A 15,323-nucleotide genomic window follows, 5' to 3' on the forward strand; every position below is an offset into this window, starting at 1 on the left:
CAGGGGCGGGGGCGCGCAGCGCGCGGCCGCCCAGGCACCTGCTCCACGCGCGCACTCCGGCCCCAACGCCACCCCGCCGGCCGCGGGCACTGGGCAGCCCCGCCACCCCGCTGTTCCCGGCGCCTCCGGCCACCCCGACGCCGCCGCCCGTCTGCCTGCGGGTCTGGGTGAGGCCGCCCCGCCGAGAGCTGGTGTCGGGGACACTGGCGTGCTCGCTCCGCCCCGGGTGTACTTCGCAAAGCTTTGCAAAATTTAAGTCCTCGGGTCGGGACAGTCGTGGGACGTGTCTGAGTTAGGATACTCGATTTGCATCGAGGTCTCTGGTTCTGTCTGCACGCGTGGGGCCGTTTGCACTAGCCCCCCCCACGCCCACCCCTACCCCCCGGGACGTACAGGTGCGCACGTGGTCCCCACCCGGTTCAGGCCCGCTCCTCAAAGCGGTGCAGCCTCACTGGGTGTTTCCTGCCAAGTCCCCAGCTGGCAAAGGGGGCTGGCAGCGAGTGGGTCCTTAGGAGACTTGCCAGAGATTGACGTCACCACTGTTCCTGTCGGAGGGACGCTCCCTGATTATGTTTTCACATGGAGTTTATTTACATCCACCACAAGAAAATAATTAAAAGAATAAGGCGGGCACCGCCGAGGTGTATTTAATAACCGAATAGGCCTCACAGTTGGTTACTTTTACTACCATTTTCCGGGCCGCATTGTACTGGGTTGCCTCCGGTCCGCTGGAGTGGAGAGTGTCTGGGATTCTCGCTTCCCTGTGCAATCTAAACCCTGTGCACCAGCGTGGAAGTCCCAGGGCGCAATTGCGCCCCCGAGGTCGCGCTCCGGCCGGGTGGTTTCAAGTGTCTGCGCGCCCCTTCCCTCGGTGACCAACAGAGGGCGCCAGTGGTCCAGGCTTGAATCGACAACGACCAGGTCCAAGGCTCTTCTGCCAAGAGCAAGTGGGTCAGCAATGCAAACCGAAGAGACCCCCGCGGGAAGGGGCTTTCCTGGACTCTCTCGGAAATGGATACTTGCCCTAGGAGGTGGGTAGGTATCTTGGAGGAGCGTTTTGCAGTTTGCAGTAGAAACTGCCCCTGGGGACCCCCGTGCGTTCCCCCCTCCAGCCCGGCCCGCCCCCTGCGGGGCTGTGGGCGAAGCCAGCGCGCACCCACAGTCTCTCTGCCCTGCCGTGTGTAGGTGCGCACATGGGTAGGTGTGTGCGGGCTCCCTTTAGAATTGGGGACCGATGTACTCTTGGCATATAGACATAAAGCAGGAGTAATACTTGCTCCACAGGAAGAGAGAGCTGGAATGCGCAGAGGGGCCTGCGTCCCCAGCCCCGCGGAGGCACAGCCACCCTCTCACTCCAGCGCGCAGGCTGTGCGGACTCGTCCAGGTTACCGCACACCGTGCGTCACCTCCTGGCTGCCCCCCGCCCCCATCCCTCCTTGTAGCTGCGTGTTATCTCCCTCAGCCTCCCAGAACAGGGTCTCGAATTGCATTGGAAAATTAGAGGAAGCAAAAAACAAACAAAAATCCCTCCGGGTTGGTTGCACGACTCCTTTCCTATCCACGGAGACCTGGATTCTGAAACAGCCGGCTGCGCAGCCAGATTCCTGAGCCTCTGTGTTTAGGCCAGTGTCACCAGGCAGTGTGGCCCTTTTGCAGCGCTGCCATCCGAGTGTGGTCGGAAAGCGCAGGGAGGACACCCGGGTCCTCCCCTGGTCCTGGGCTTCCCAGCACCCTCCCCCCACCGCCGGGGCCGGGGCCGCACAGCAGGAGCCAGTTCCGCGCGGAGACCCTAGGGGGCGTCGAAGAGCCGGGCGCCGCGACCGCGGTAACCCAAGGCTGCCTCGTCACTCCCGCGAATGTTCCATGACCACGTGCGGCAGGGATGTCGTCCCCCGCTCCGTGAGGTCTCGCGACAACGAGGTGAGTCTGTGGCAGGGGGCAGCGACGTGGGGAGAATCATGTTTCAGTCTTGAGTCACTTTTTATTTGACAAAACTGCAAGGAATCTCCCCTCCCCGCCCAAGATCATAAATGTCGTGGGGTGGACTTGGAGGGGCTGAAACTAAGCTAGGTGTCATGCTGGTTAATTTTGTCAGACTTTGAGTCATCTTGTGGTGGTGGTTAGTGAACACACCGGGGGGCGGGGATGTTCAGTGGAAAGACCCCCCCCCCCCCAAAGGTACCTGAATGCTTGTACAGTTAAGTGCAGCCAGGGGAATCAGAGAGACTCAGAACACGTCCCTTTTCGCTAACACAATTCGGTTGGCCTGATTATGGGTGGTGATAGTTGGGGTCAGCCTGTCATCTTAACCAGGTGACATGAGCTTGTCATTTCTTTGGGCTCCCTGCTGTAGCTCACGAGCACCGCCTACATGTGGCCTCCCTCTGCCCAGGCCCTGGCTGGCCTGTCACCGAGGGTCCCTCTCCACATGCACATGGATGTCGGGAGCGCCGAGCCCTCTTCTGTGTCCCCAGAGGTGTGGCTGTCAGGCTCTCCCACCACAGGAAGGTCCTAACTCCCAGAGGCAAGTAACGTGGGGGCGATCTCATTTTAGGACTCGGTGGCGAGCTGCTTGAAGCTTCCAGCCAGGGGAGACAGGGGGGGGGACAGGGAACCTAACTGTCACTCTGTCAGATGTCCTGCTGGGTAAGCCTCCCGGCTCTGTGCTCTGGCTGGGGGGATGCGTTAGGACCGTACTGCTGATCAGGTGGCTAGAAATGGTCACGACCTGCAGGTGACACCCGCTATGGTCCAGCGGTCCATTCAGGCCACGTTACCGAGCACCTTCCTGCGCTGGCTGTGGGGTCTCCCGGGCTGGCCGGGCCAGACGGCGGTGGGCAGTGGGCGTCTGTGTCCCGGGAGGGGGTACCTGTGTGGTCACGGAGAGACGGTGGCTTTCCCGTGGAGTCTTACCAGCTGTGGACGAGCCCAGCTGAAGGGAAAAGACGGGAGGAAGGGTGTGTGCACCCAGGGGCCGGTGCTCTGGGTGCCTGGAGGGGTCGAGGGGCTCGGAGGGAGTGGTGTCTCCTGGTGGAGGTGGAATTCTCAGGTTCGGAAGGGACGACAGAAGTCGACCAGCAGGGTGGTGCTGGTGCCATTGGAGACCCGTAGTCTGGAGCTGGGGACGCCAGAGTCCATGTGTCCTGTTTGGCCCGACAATTTGGAGGTGGCTCAAGCTCCCTGAGAAAGCCAGAGGACAGGTCTTCCTGGGGCCCCACCTGCTGGGTGTTGGACTTTCTTGGGACCCATCGCCCTTTTATTCCCTCCAGTCTTCCCCCTTTGGGGTGGCCCATGCCGTCCCACTGTGTTTTCTGGAAGCAGCTGGCATGTTTTCTAGGTTAAAGGATCCATAGGGAGAGGAATTTTGCCCAGGATGGATCACCCATCCAGGCCATTTGGGTGGTTAGGTAATGAGGCTTGGAACTTTTTTACAGTTTATTTATTTATTTATTTATTTATTTATTTAGAGCGAGAGGGAGGGGCACAGAGAGAGGGAGAGAGGGATAGAGAGAATCCCAAGCAGGTTCCGAGCTGCTGGCACAGAGCCCCACCTGGGGCTCGAACTCACAAACTGAGTCAAAACCAAGAATTAGCTGATTAACCGACTGAGCCACCCAGATGCCCCCCCATGCCCCCCCATGCCTGGAACTTTTTGAGTGGATGGTACTTAGACTTTGGATTTAGAGTTCACTCTGGAGTGGAGGGTACTGAGATGAGCCTAATGTGCTTTGTGTGTGGGCCGCATGGTTTTGCAGGCAGAGGGTGGCCCGTCCTGGGTTGGACAGTGTCAGCCAAACTTCCTGTCCACGGGAAACCTCAGGATGTGACCGTAGTTTTAAGTAGGTCCTCGAGGAGGTAATCGTTCGAGTTAAGAGGAGGTCATGAAGGATTAGAGTGGGTCCTGAGTCCACTGACCAGTGGCCACGCAAGCAGAGAGACACCAACATGCGGAGGGAGGGGGGCAGAGATGGGAGGAGAGTGCCTCAGACGCCACGGATGCCCCAGGGGGCTGTCCCCACCTGAGCTGGGGGTGGGGTTGGAGGACCCTGTGCAGAGTCTCAGAGGGAGTGGCCGTGCCCACACCCTCCTTTCACACTCCTGGCCTCCAGAACCAGGAGGTAATAAGTCCCCGGTTTGCGGTGATTGATTAAGGCAGCCTTAAGATACAAATACATTTTGAATTTGAAGCAATGAGATTTGATGCGATTTCCAAAACAGTGAGTGAGGCCGTGGTGGACAGAGGGCCGGTGATGAGCCTGAGGGTTGAGAGGTCAGAAGAAAGAAGCCTGGGCCAGTAGTGAGGAAGGAGAAAAGCCAAAGTGGGTGTGAGGTGGGGGGAGAGGAAGGTGTGGAGGTGCGACTGGGGAGAGGGCCGCCCTGAAAAGAGGCACAGGGTCCTGGCAGCATGAAGGACCCACTGGGGTGTCGGGATTTAAAGTGAGACTGGTCAGCATGACTCTCCCGGTCCCTGGACTCAGCAGCAGGTGCTGGCCCAGGAGGTGGCTCGGCCGGGAGTGGTTTCCCCCAGAGAGGAGGCTGGATGGTGATGGGGGCCAGGGACAAGGACAAGCCAGCTGAGGGGCCACAGCACTTAACTCCAAAATCAATTCTCCTTCCAGTTTGATAGCCTTTGCTGCGTGTATTTTAAGGCTCTGAGTTCGGAAGACGCTTGGAGAATTTCTCCGTGTTCTTGGTGAAGCCACACTCTCACCCTGTCATCGTTAATATTCTTCCTTGTCCTGTTGATTCCTTGCTGTGTAACCCACTCATTTGATAGTAGTTTAGGTACATCTGTTTCTTTCTTTCTTTTTTTTTAAACGTTTATTTTTGAAGGAGAGAGACAGAGCGTGAGCGGGGAGGAGCAGAGAGAGAGGGAGACACAGAATCTGAAGCAGGCTGCAGGCTCTGAGCCATCAGCACAGAGCCCAATGCGGGGCTCGAACCCACAAACTGTGAGATCATTACCTGGGTCAAAGTCGGACGCTTAACTGACTGAGCCACCCAGGGATCCCTAGATATGTCCGTTCCTTTTGACAGCTGTTTGCATGCTCCCTTTCTGTCCCTTTATTGTTTTTAATTTGCCCACTTAAGAATTAATTATTCTTTTACAAGTATTTGAAATTAGACAGTAAAGTGATTTACTTTAATCACTTAATTTACCCAAGCTTAATTTACCCAAGCTATTTTCTCCCATCAATAATCAAGCTTTCAAAATCATCACTACATGTTCCCTGAAACATTATTGATGCATATAAAGAGTAAGCTGTCATGGGTAGTCATGTCTACTTTATAGTGAGACACTGAAGGGCTTTTATAAAAGGTAGAACCAAAGGGCACCTGGGGGGCCCAGTTGGTTGAGCGTCCGGCTTCAGCTCAGGTCATGATCTCACGGTTTGTGGGTTTGAGCCCTGCATCGGGCTCTGTGCTGATGGCTCAGAGCCTGGAGCCTGCTTCGGATTCTGTGTCTCCCTCTCTCTCTACCCCTCCCCTGCTTGCACCCTGTCTGTCTGTCTGTCTGTCTCTCTCTCTCAAGGATAAATAAGACATTTAAAAAATTAAAAAAAAAATAAAACTGACTTATGCATAGATAATTTGCCTCAAAGAACTTCTGAGAAGCGCTGTATAAGCATTTACATTGTAGACGGAGCCCACGGTCTCCCCTGGGACCACCCACAGAGTCTACACTTCTGCTTGAAAGCCTGGACAGGGACACATCAGCAGGGGATTTGACTGCAGGACTTTGCCTCGGGTCCGGAGAGAGAGTGCCCAGTTTCACGTGGCTTTCAATCTTGAGCTACAGTTAGGCTGTAGATCCACACTCAACCCAGAGTCAGCCGTGTGGGCATTTTGTGCACACTCTCCAAACCCTCTCCCTGTTCTGGGTGTCCCGGCTCTGATGCGGACCTCAGAGGTGCCCAGGAATGCACGCGCTCACGTTCAGGGCAGGAGGAACCTTAAGGTCCAGCTTCCCCCGGAGGTCCCAGAGAATGCATGCCGGCATCTGGGTGGGCATCCCGCCACTCAGCAAAGCCTCCTTCCCTTTGATCTGTGTCCTCAGTCACATGCATCCCTGTTCCCTGTCATGAAATGTGTCACATTCTCCAGCTCCTTCTTTTATCTTTTGTTTTCTGCGGTTGGGTCATGAAATGTTGGGTATGGTTTCATTTGAGGTTCTCCTTAATATCCTTGGTATTTCTTACTTCCTGAATCTCTAAGTTTGTGTTATTCACCCACCACCTTGGGGAAGTCTTCAGCTAAGATTTTTTCAAATTCTTTTTTCCATGCCAGTCTTTTCCTCTTTCTCTCGTATTATTTTGATTATCGTTGTCACTGTTTTTGGTTTTCTTTTTCTCTGCGTTCTTCACACTGGGCAATTTCTACCTACCCTGTTTTCAAATTCACAAAGCCCTTTCCCCTATGATGTCCATTTTGTTATTGAGCTGATCAGGTGAGTTTTTAGTTCATTTACCACATTTCTCTCCTCTCCGATCTCCATGGGGTTATTATTATTTAAAAAAATTTTTTAAATGTTTTATTTATTTTTAAGACAGAGAGACAGAGCATGAGCAAGGGAGGGGCAGAGAGAGGGGGAGACACAGAATCCAAAGCAGGCTCCAGGCTCCGAGCTGTCAGCACAGAGCCTGACGCGGGGCTCAAACTCACGAACTGTGAGATCATGACCTCAGCCGAAAGTTGGACGCTTAACCGATTGAGCCAGCCAGGCGCCCCTCCATGGGGTTATTTTTTAACACTTCCTATCTCTGTTGGGAACCCCAATCTTGTCTTTCACTTGGAGTTTTTCCTTTGGCCTCACAGAGTGTGGTGATAGAAGCTGCTGGAAGTCTGATCATTTCTGCGTTTGGGCTGTCTAGAGGCTGGCCTTTGTCCACTGTCTCTCTTCTAGAGATTTGTTCACTTCCCTTGGTGTTTCTAACTGTGTCCTCCCCATGGGGAGTGTCACGTTCCTCAGACTCTCCGTGCAGGGTCCCATTATCATCTCCTGGAGAATGCCAATGCTTTTGTTTGCTTCCTTCCCTGAGCGGGATTTCGGCTTGGTTATCAGTCACAAATTCTGTTTCACCATCTGTGGCCCGTGGTTCTAATCTTGGCTCTGTGTTCAAAGCTTTGCTGTGCTGCCTTGGGTCTGTCCTACTCTGTGCCCCTTGGCTGAGCCCGGGACTTATGAAGCTTCGTGCTCAGAAGCAGGCAGCCTTTCTCTGGGGTCGCCCACCGGCTCTGGCCTGCAGACGTCCCTTCCCTGGTGGCTTCTTGTACAGCCGTAGCTGTAGCTCCCGGCCGGGGCCACGCCTCTGGGCAAAGCTCGGAGCGAAGAGAATGAAAGAAAACAGGCATTTCCCGCTGACGCTCTTAGCTTGAGGGGCAAATTCTCTCTGTTGCTCTGGCCTGAAAGCCAGTTTTGCCTCTTCTGTGCTTGGGGCAACACTGAGAGAGGCCAGAGGAATCATTGCACCAGGAAACACTCCATCATGGGCAACTTTTCCATGCGGTGGCTCCCCTCTACCTGACCCAGTTGTAGTTACTACACCTGTTAGTTGCAGTCAACGTGGCTGGTAGAGGAGCTCGGGAAATCTCCCTCCGTCGAAGTCAGAAGTGGCGTCCCACTTGTTAATTTCCACGACTGTACTCTTACTTCCTCCTACTGGTTTCAAAGTTCTTCATTAGTCATTTTGCAATGCTCCCTAGAAACTACAAAGGTCTTCTTAATCAATAGACTTCTAATATTGGTTGATACTTTTATCCTACTTCTGTGCAATGAAAGCACATTCAGAAAGTTTACTTATATTTGTGCCCCCCCCCCCCCCCCGATTTCTGGGCTGTTGTTGTTATTATGTCTTAATTCTGTAGATTCTGAGTTCCAGAACATGTTAGTGTTCTTGTTTTAATATAGTTAGTATTCCTTTGGATATAGTCTCACAATTCTTCTGATTTCTTCCATCCTTCAATTTTCCATCTGCAGCCTTCTCATACCAGTGTCTACCAGGTATGTATAGTCCATCCCTTAATCTAAACCTAATGGTGCATTTGTATTTAAAGTTCATTGTTTATATAGCAGGTAGTTGGGTCTTGATTTTTATTTTTGAACCTAGTCCTCTAATCTCTGTCTTTTAATTGAACTTTTTTGTTAATTAACATTTAATACAATCATCCAGGTGACTGGGCTCAGTCTACCATTTTCTGTTTACTTTCTCTTTGTTCCATTGAATCTTTGTCCTGCTTCTCTTTCTTTACATCCTTTCGGATTCTTTAAATACCTTTTGGTATTCTACTTCATGTCCTCTATTGGCTTTTTTGTATTTTTTTGATTGTTGACTTTAGACATTATAAACCGTTCTCAGGGTACTGCGGGTTAATACTGGACCACTTCTCCATGTAAAAGCTTTAGAACAGTGTAATTCTATTACCAGGGCCTCCATCCACTCTTGTGCTATTGAGATAATATATTTTGCTTACACATGTGTTACAAAACACACAGAAAAATGTTATTATTTTTGCTTTAAAAAATTAATAGTCTGGGGGTGCCTGGGTGGCTCAGTCGGTTAAGTGTCCAACTTTGGCTCAGGTCATGATCTCACCGTTCCTGAGTTCAAGCCCTGCTTCGGGCTCTGTGCTGACAGCTCGGAGCCTGGAGCCTGCTTCGGATTTTGTGTGTCCCTCTCTCTCTGCCCCTCCCTGGCTCGCGCTCTGTCTCTCTCTCTCTCTCAGAAATAAATAAACATTAAAAAAGGTTTTTAAAGAATTAATAGTGTGACATACATCTTTCTATGTTTTATCTTGGCCACATGTTGACTCCCTCTGGTGCACAGTATTCCTCCCAGGAGACCTGTGCTTTCGTCTTGGATGATCCTGATGGCCCAAAGGTCTCCCTGTGGTGTTTCTTTCAGTGTAGGATCTGCTGTTGCAGATTCTCTCAGCTTCCTTTATTTTCTGGAAATGATTTATTTCAGCTTCATTTCTAAAGGATATGTTTGCCAATTATAGAATTTAGGGTTGGAAATACTGTCCTTCAACATTTGAAAAAAAATATTTCATGTTCCTCACTCTGGTTTCCTTTGTTTTTAGGAAAAGCCACTAGCCTCTCTTTTTGGTGTTACCCAGAATATGATTATTTTCCCTCTGGGTGTTTTTACCCAGTTTCTCTCTGGTTTTCAGAAGTTTGACTGGGACGTGGCTTGGTGTAGATTTTTTTGTGTTTACCCATCATGGGATTTGTTGAGCTTTTCAACTGTCAGCCTGATGACTGGCAATGTTGGCAAGTCCTTGCTCGTTATCTGTTCAGATTCTTCTGCTCTGTTAACCTCCTTCCTTCTGTGAACACGACCACGTTTGATACTGTCTACATCGGGGATGCGCCACAATACCTGTTTTCTGTTCTCTCTGTGCTTCAGTGTGAATCCTTTCTGTGAATTTATTTTTGAGTTCACTGGTTGTTTTGTTTTGTTCAGCCTCCATTATCCCAACTCAATGTGTTTTTAATTTTGATGGTTCTATTTTTTCATTCTAGAATTTCCATTTGGATCTTTTCTGTAGTTTTCATTTCTTTGCTGAAATTATCCATCTTTTAATTCATCCTTATGCTCTTCTTTAGTTACTTTAGTATATTTGTAACAGCTATTTTAAAATCCTTGTCTGTGAATCCCCAAATCTGTGTCATTTCTCAGCATATCTCTATAACCTGCTTTGTCTCTTTATTATGGACCTTATTTTCTTGTTTCTCTGAATGTCTGATAATTTTTTATTATATGTTTGACTTTGAATACAAAGGACAGTGGTGAGGGCAGGCGCTGCGCTTTGTCAGGCGGCCGGAGTGAGCAGCCCGTGACCATGGCCCATCCAGAGTTAAGGGGGCGCCATGGCTCGTCTCCATGTTACATACCTGCAGTTCATTTCTGGTCTCAAACACCTTGCAGGTGACACCAGAGTCCTCTCTGTAATAAAACCTTTGGATCTAAATACTTCAGAACTATGGAGATTTCTCTCTTTCTTTCCAGATTCTCCAGTAGGAGAATTGTCAGGACGTATGAGCTAGCCCTTCAGGGTCCTCCAGATTCCAGCCCCTTGCATGCCAACCCAGAAAATCTCCTCCTGGCAGTCTTGCTCGTTTTCTGCTCTGTCTTACCTTGTTATAAGCGGTCAGTCTTTTGGATTTTTGCCAGTCTGATGGGTGAGAACTTGTACCTCAGTGTGCACTTGGCCCTTGAACAGCACAGTGGTTCAGGGTGTTGACTTTCCATGTATCACTTTTGTCTCCCCCCAGAACTTAACTATAATGGCCTACTGTTGACTGGATGCCTTATTGATAATGTAAACAGTTGAGTAACACTGTGTATTTAGTTTTGTGTATTGTGTTTTGAGTATTTGTGTATGTTATGTCTACTATATATAGTCTCCTTACAATAAGTAAGCTGGAGAAAAGAAAATGTTGTCAAGAAAATCATAAGGAAGGGGAGCCTGGGTGGCTCAGTCGGTGGAGCGTCTGACTTCACCTCAGGTCACGATCTCATGGTTCGTGGGTTCCAGCCCTGCACCGGGCTCTGTGCTGACAGCTTGGAGCCTGGAACCTGCTTCTGGTTCTGTGTCTCCCTCTCTCTCTGCCCCTCCCCGCTCATGCTCTGTCTCTCTTTCTTATTATTTGGAAATGCAATTTTACAAAAAGGAGAAACACTGGATTGATAGCAGCTACTTTTTGGGTGGGAGAAAAAGAAAGGTTGGGAAGGCTGGGGGGCTCAGTCGGTTAAGCATCCAACTTCAGCTCAAGTCACGATCTCACAGTTCGTGAGTTCAAGCCCCGCGTCAGGCTCAGTGCTGACAGCTCAGAACGTGGAGCCTGCTTCGGATTCTGTGTCTCCCTCTCTCTCTGCCCCTCCCCTTGTGCTCTGTCTCTCAAAAATAAATAAACGTAAAAAAATTTTTTTAAAAATCATAAGGAAGAGAACATAACGTTTGCGGTGACGTATGGTATTTATCAAAAAAAAAAAAAACCTGTGTGTAAGTGGACACGTTCAGCTCAAACCCAGCTATTCAAGTGTCTGAGGAACTTGGGATTTGCTTTCCTCCTTTTATGAGTGAGCTGAACGTCTTTTCCTGGACTTGAAGGTCACTTCCAACTCGCGTTTGTCAGCTCTTCATGTCTTAGCCCGCTTTCCTGTGGGTTTCTTGCCCATTTTCCTCTCTCTTCTCTGTAGAAGATCCATGTTTTAAGGCTATTAATCATTTGTGATACAGGTTGCAAATATTTTTTCTCTTTTAATTTTTTCTCTGTCCTTCTAATGTTTTGTGTAGGTTTTTGAAAACCCACCTGGAGGTGTAGCTGCTGGAGACACCTGTAGTTATTTCTGATGCAGTCTATTCGTTCAAATTTGTTACTTATCAGATAAATTCCAGGCTTGGTGCAGCAGCCCTGCTGACCTCTGACCTGACTCGTCTCTGTGCAACGATCCTGTGTAGCTGTTGGCTGCCCTGGGTTACATCCTCGCATCACCTCACTTGTGTAGAGGCCCTCGGGGCCGTTCCCTGCCTCTGACAGCTTTGGTGAGAAGTCACATCTTCCACTGAGCCTTCCCCACACCGCCAGACTTTTCATTACTGCCTGTTTCCTTGTGCTCCTATCGTAGAGTTTATTTGGCTTTTAAGAACCTTGATTTCCTGTCTGTTTCACCTCTGCAGGGCAGGGACCAGATCTCGCTCATGCCTCTGATACCTGTTCCTGAACCCAGGTGCGGAATGATGCTTAAAAGGTGGGGAAAGCCTGGTGTATTGGCCGTGCCTCCTGGAAAACTGGGATGTTGAGGGTGTTGACCCATGATAGTGGGGTTGCGTGTCCTAGCCACCCGAAGACTCAGGGATCTAAAACTCAGGGGTAGCAGGGGGAAGGCTGAGCCTTGATTTGGGGCCAGGGTCAGGATGGGCTGCTGCTGGTCCTCTGGCAGCTGAATTGTGGGGGGCAGATATGGGGAACTAGAAGCAAGATCAGCCACTCATCGGACACTTACGCAGTGCCCGTCGCTGTGCTGGGCACCTCAGCTGGCTTGTAGTGTTTCATCCCTGCAGCAGCTGTTGTGTGAGTTCTGCAGATGACGATCCGACCCGGGGCCCCTCGGAAAAGGCCATTACAATGGGTGTTTGCAACAGTAGGGATGCATTCTGTGGTTTCCTGGCCGGGAGTGGTCGCAGATCTCCGGTGACCTGGCCTTCGCTACACTGTTTCCCAGAGTGATTTCAAATAGCCCTTCTCTGCACAGAGGCCACTGTTCACTACATTGAGGAGGTTGCAGTTACTTTCTGAATTTGAGGACGTAGGAGAAAAAAGGAAGCCAGATATTTACAGGGTGAAGCCTGGCGAGGTGTCGGGTGTGGGTGGAATGCCCCCCCCCACCCTGTCCGCCTCTGACCAGAGCACACGGGTGGGGTTTACCCTGGGGGTCACCCACAAAGACTCACAGACTGCTCTTTGAGGCTGCCCCTCTTTTCTCTTCCAAGCGGATGTTTCCTAAAGGCATGGACCCCCTGCCCCTGACCAGGGTGGGGGGCGGGCAGAGTGGCCCTGACTTGGGCAGCAGTGACCTGAGTTGGAGAACAGATTCTCTGTGGAGTGCGTGCACAGCGCAGGGCACCCCTCGCCTGCCTGCAGCCTGACTCCGTGGGTCCCTGGGGCTCGCCCGCCGGCCTACAACGAGGGCAGAGTCACAAGGGCCCAACTCCCGTGGCAGGCCACCCATTCGTTTCCTCTTGATTGTTATTTCAATAATTTGTGTTGATCTGGAGGGCATTTCTTTTAGCCACACGTCCGTGCAGGATGTCGGGGGACCCTCCCCGAGTCATGTGCCCCATGCAAATGCACCTGTGTGCTGTTAGGAGGGTCCGGCTTCCCGGACCCCGTGGAGAGTGTCTGCTGAGTGGGGGTCTGGGCTGAACCGGGAACTGGTGGTGTAGGCTAATGGAAGGGTGTCTGGGCAAGTGTCCCTCTGTGTGGGCACATCAGCTGCTTTTAAAGAGCAGACGGAAGGTTTCTCGGGAGGCAGTGGAAATGCTCTCGCCATTGCGCTGAAAACACACTTCCTGAGGACCGTGTACGTGGGTGTAAGCGTGTGCACACGCGTGTGCGGGTGCACATATATGCACAAGCCTGTGAGCATGTGCGACTGGGAGATTGTGTGTGTGTGTGAGTCTGTGAGTGTGTGCGCGTGCATGTACGATGAAGATACAAATCCGCATTTTCTGATTTTATCTCTTGTTTTCACTTTAACAAAGTACGTATTAGCTGGAGCCATGACGGAGCAGCAATTATCAAGATTGGCAAGAGCGCAAGCATCAGTTCAAGTCGAAAACAATTTTAGGGGCCAAAAATAGGTCGTGTTTTGTTGAGATGCAGGAAATAATTTTCATTAATTTTAGTTTGAGGGCTTAAAAAAAATAAAGCCTGTGTAAACACTTCTGATTATGGCTCCCCCCACCCCCGCTTGTTGCTAAAGTCACAGGATAATATGAGATTTATTTAAAGTGGGGGCCTGTTGGCCTCACAAATCCAGCAGCTCTGAGCATGCGAAGAGACCCCGAAATGTGTAAGATAAACTAAAAGCGAGAGTAGGTGCCTTCTCTAACAACCTAGAGAGACGTGAGCGGATCCCCGGCCCGGCAGAGGCAGGTGAAGGGGACCTAGTGGGGCAGGGATCTCTCTTTGGGGACTATATAGTGATGCTGGACCAGGGTAAGGTGACACATCTTTGAAGGAACCCCAAGCCTTGCCTGAATTCCAGCTTTGTCAGCTGGAGCGAGGGCTCCAGACTGGGGGTCCCCGCATGGAACTTCCTCTGGGGTCCAAGGCTCCAGCCGGTGTGCCTGGACATATTAGCAGTTTGGGGGCCCTGACCACAACACCCCACCTTGCCACGGGGGATTTGAAATAAAAACACACCTGAGACACGTGTGGTGAAGTGTGGAGATGAGTTTGATGAGGGAGCGTGGGGTGGGCTGAGGGCAGAGCACAGGCGGACAGCACCCCCCCCACACCCCCACCGTGGATCTGTGTGATGTTCCTCAGACACTCCTGGCCGCCCAAGAACATAGGAAGGGGGTTCGAGTGCTTGCTGTGGTGACGTGGGAAACTGAGGCAAACATCAAATCCCCTTACTGCCTACGGCTCACTGACCAGTCCTTGAAACCGGCGCAGTGACCTCCCTCGAGGGGCTCAGCTGCCTCCATGATGACACTGCGGGGGACAGAAGGGAATCTCAGCTTCACATCACCCCACCTCAAGGACCCTGTAAGGCTCCTTCCTTTATCTCAACTGCCCCAGGACACACGCTGGCATCATGCTCCAGGCTTAGGGCCCCCGATATACACCCGCGGGGTCTCAGGACTGAGGTTTTACTAAACGGTAATAAATGGCGTTTCCCTGGCCACAGCGACCCCCTCAAGGTCCTGGAAACCTTGCTTCCAAAATTCCTAAGAGACTTACTCTATCCCCGCCCCCTCCCAAGCTGAGGGTATGTGATGAGTTACCCATCATGACCCCAGTGCAGCTCCTCCTGCCCATGGGTCCTGTCCCCATGCTTTAATAAACCACCTTTATGCACCAAAGACGTCTTCAAGAATTCTTTCCGGGCCGTCAGCTCTGGACCCCCCCCCATCACCCACCCCAAAACTTCATCAGTGTGACACTTCATGTGCAGGCTCCCTTTGCCAGGAGAGCTTGGCAGGAATATTTGGGGGCCCTTCGGGAGGAACAGATGGCATTGGTCACCCTGAGTGAGGCCGGTAGATCCAGGCCACAGGTCGGGCCAGCCCAGGGAGGGAGGTGAAGGCAGGGTCTCAGGGCAGGGCCTCCTGCGGGGCTGGGGAGGAGCTGGCGTCTGGCTGGTCCCCTCCCCTGGGCCTGCCCCGCACAGCTGGCCTGGGAGTGTCCCCACCCGTCCTCGCTCAGTCCTGGTGGCTCTGGATGTGTGTGTCATTGAACTGTGCTCCTGGCTCCCCTTGTGCCGGCCCCCAAGTGGGCAGTGGGACCCCATCTTTGGGGTGGCCGAGCTCATACAGCCTCATATGGGCCTCGGGGTTGCGCCCTTCTCCATTTGGCCAGTTGGTGGACACACGGCTTCCCTAAACTGGGGTCACCCATCACACGTTGGCTTTCACACCAAGAGTCCTGGCGTCCCTCCCTCCTGGAGAGAGAGCCTTCTCCGCGGCATTTCCAACCCGCACCAGCCTTTATGATGCAGTCGTGGAGTGTGTGCCTGTGCGCTGCGGGCACAGTGTCGGGGCCGGCGGGGTCTGTAGGGGACTGCGTCTCCCGGTCTGCCAACTGCCGA

General features: G+C 51.9%; 1 long non-coding RNA gene across 1 annotated transcript; it reads left to right on the forward strand.

The window, feature by feature from the left end:
• Positions 1–8: 8 nt before the first annotated feature.
• LOC125929759 (uncharacterized) lies at positions 9–13,782 on the forward strand. Its single transcript, XR_007459956.1, has 3 exons — positions 9–1,920; positions 11,686–11,756; positions 13,270–13,782. It is a non-coding gene; the product is annotated as an uncharacterized LOC125929759 (long non-coding RNA).
• Positions 13,783–15,323: the final 1,541 nt, after the last annotated feature.

The sequence above is a fragment of the Panthera uncia genome, chromosome A2, assembly GCF_023721935.1.
Source record: "Panthera uncia isolate 11264 chromosome A2, Puncia_PCG_1.0, whole genome shotgun sequence".
Taxonomy (NCBI): Eukaryota; Metazoa; Chordata; class Mammalia; order Carnivora; family Felidae; genus Panthera; species Panthera uncia.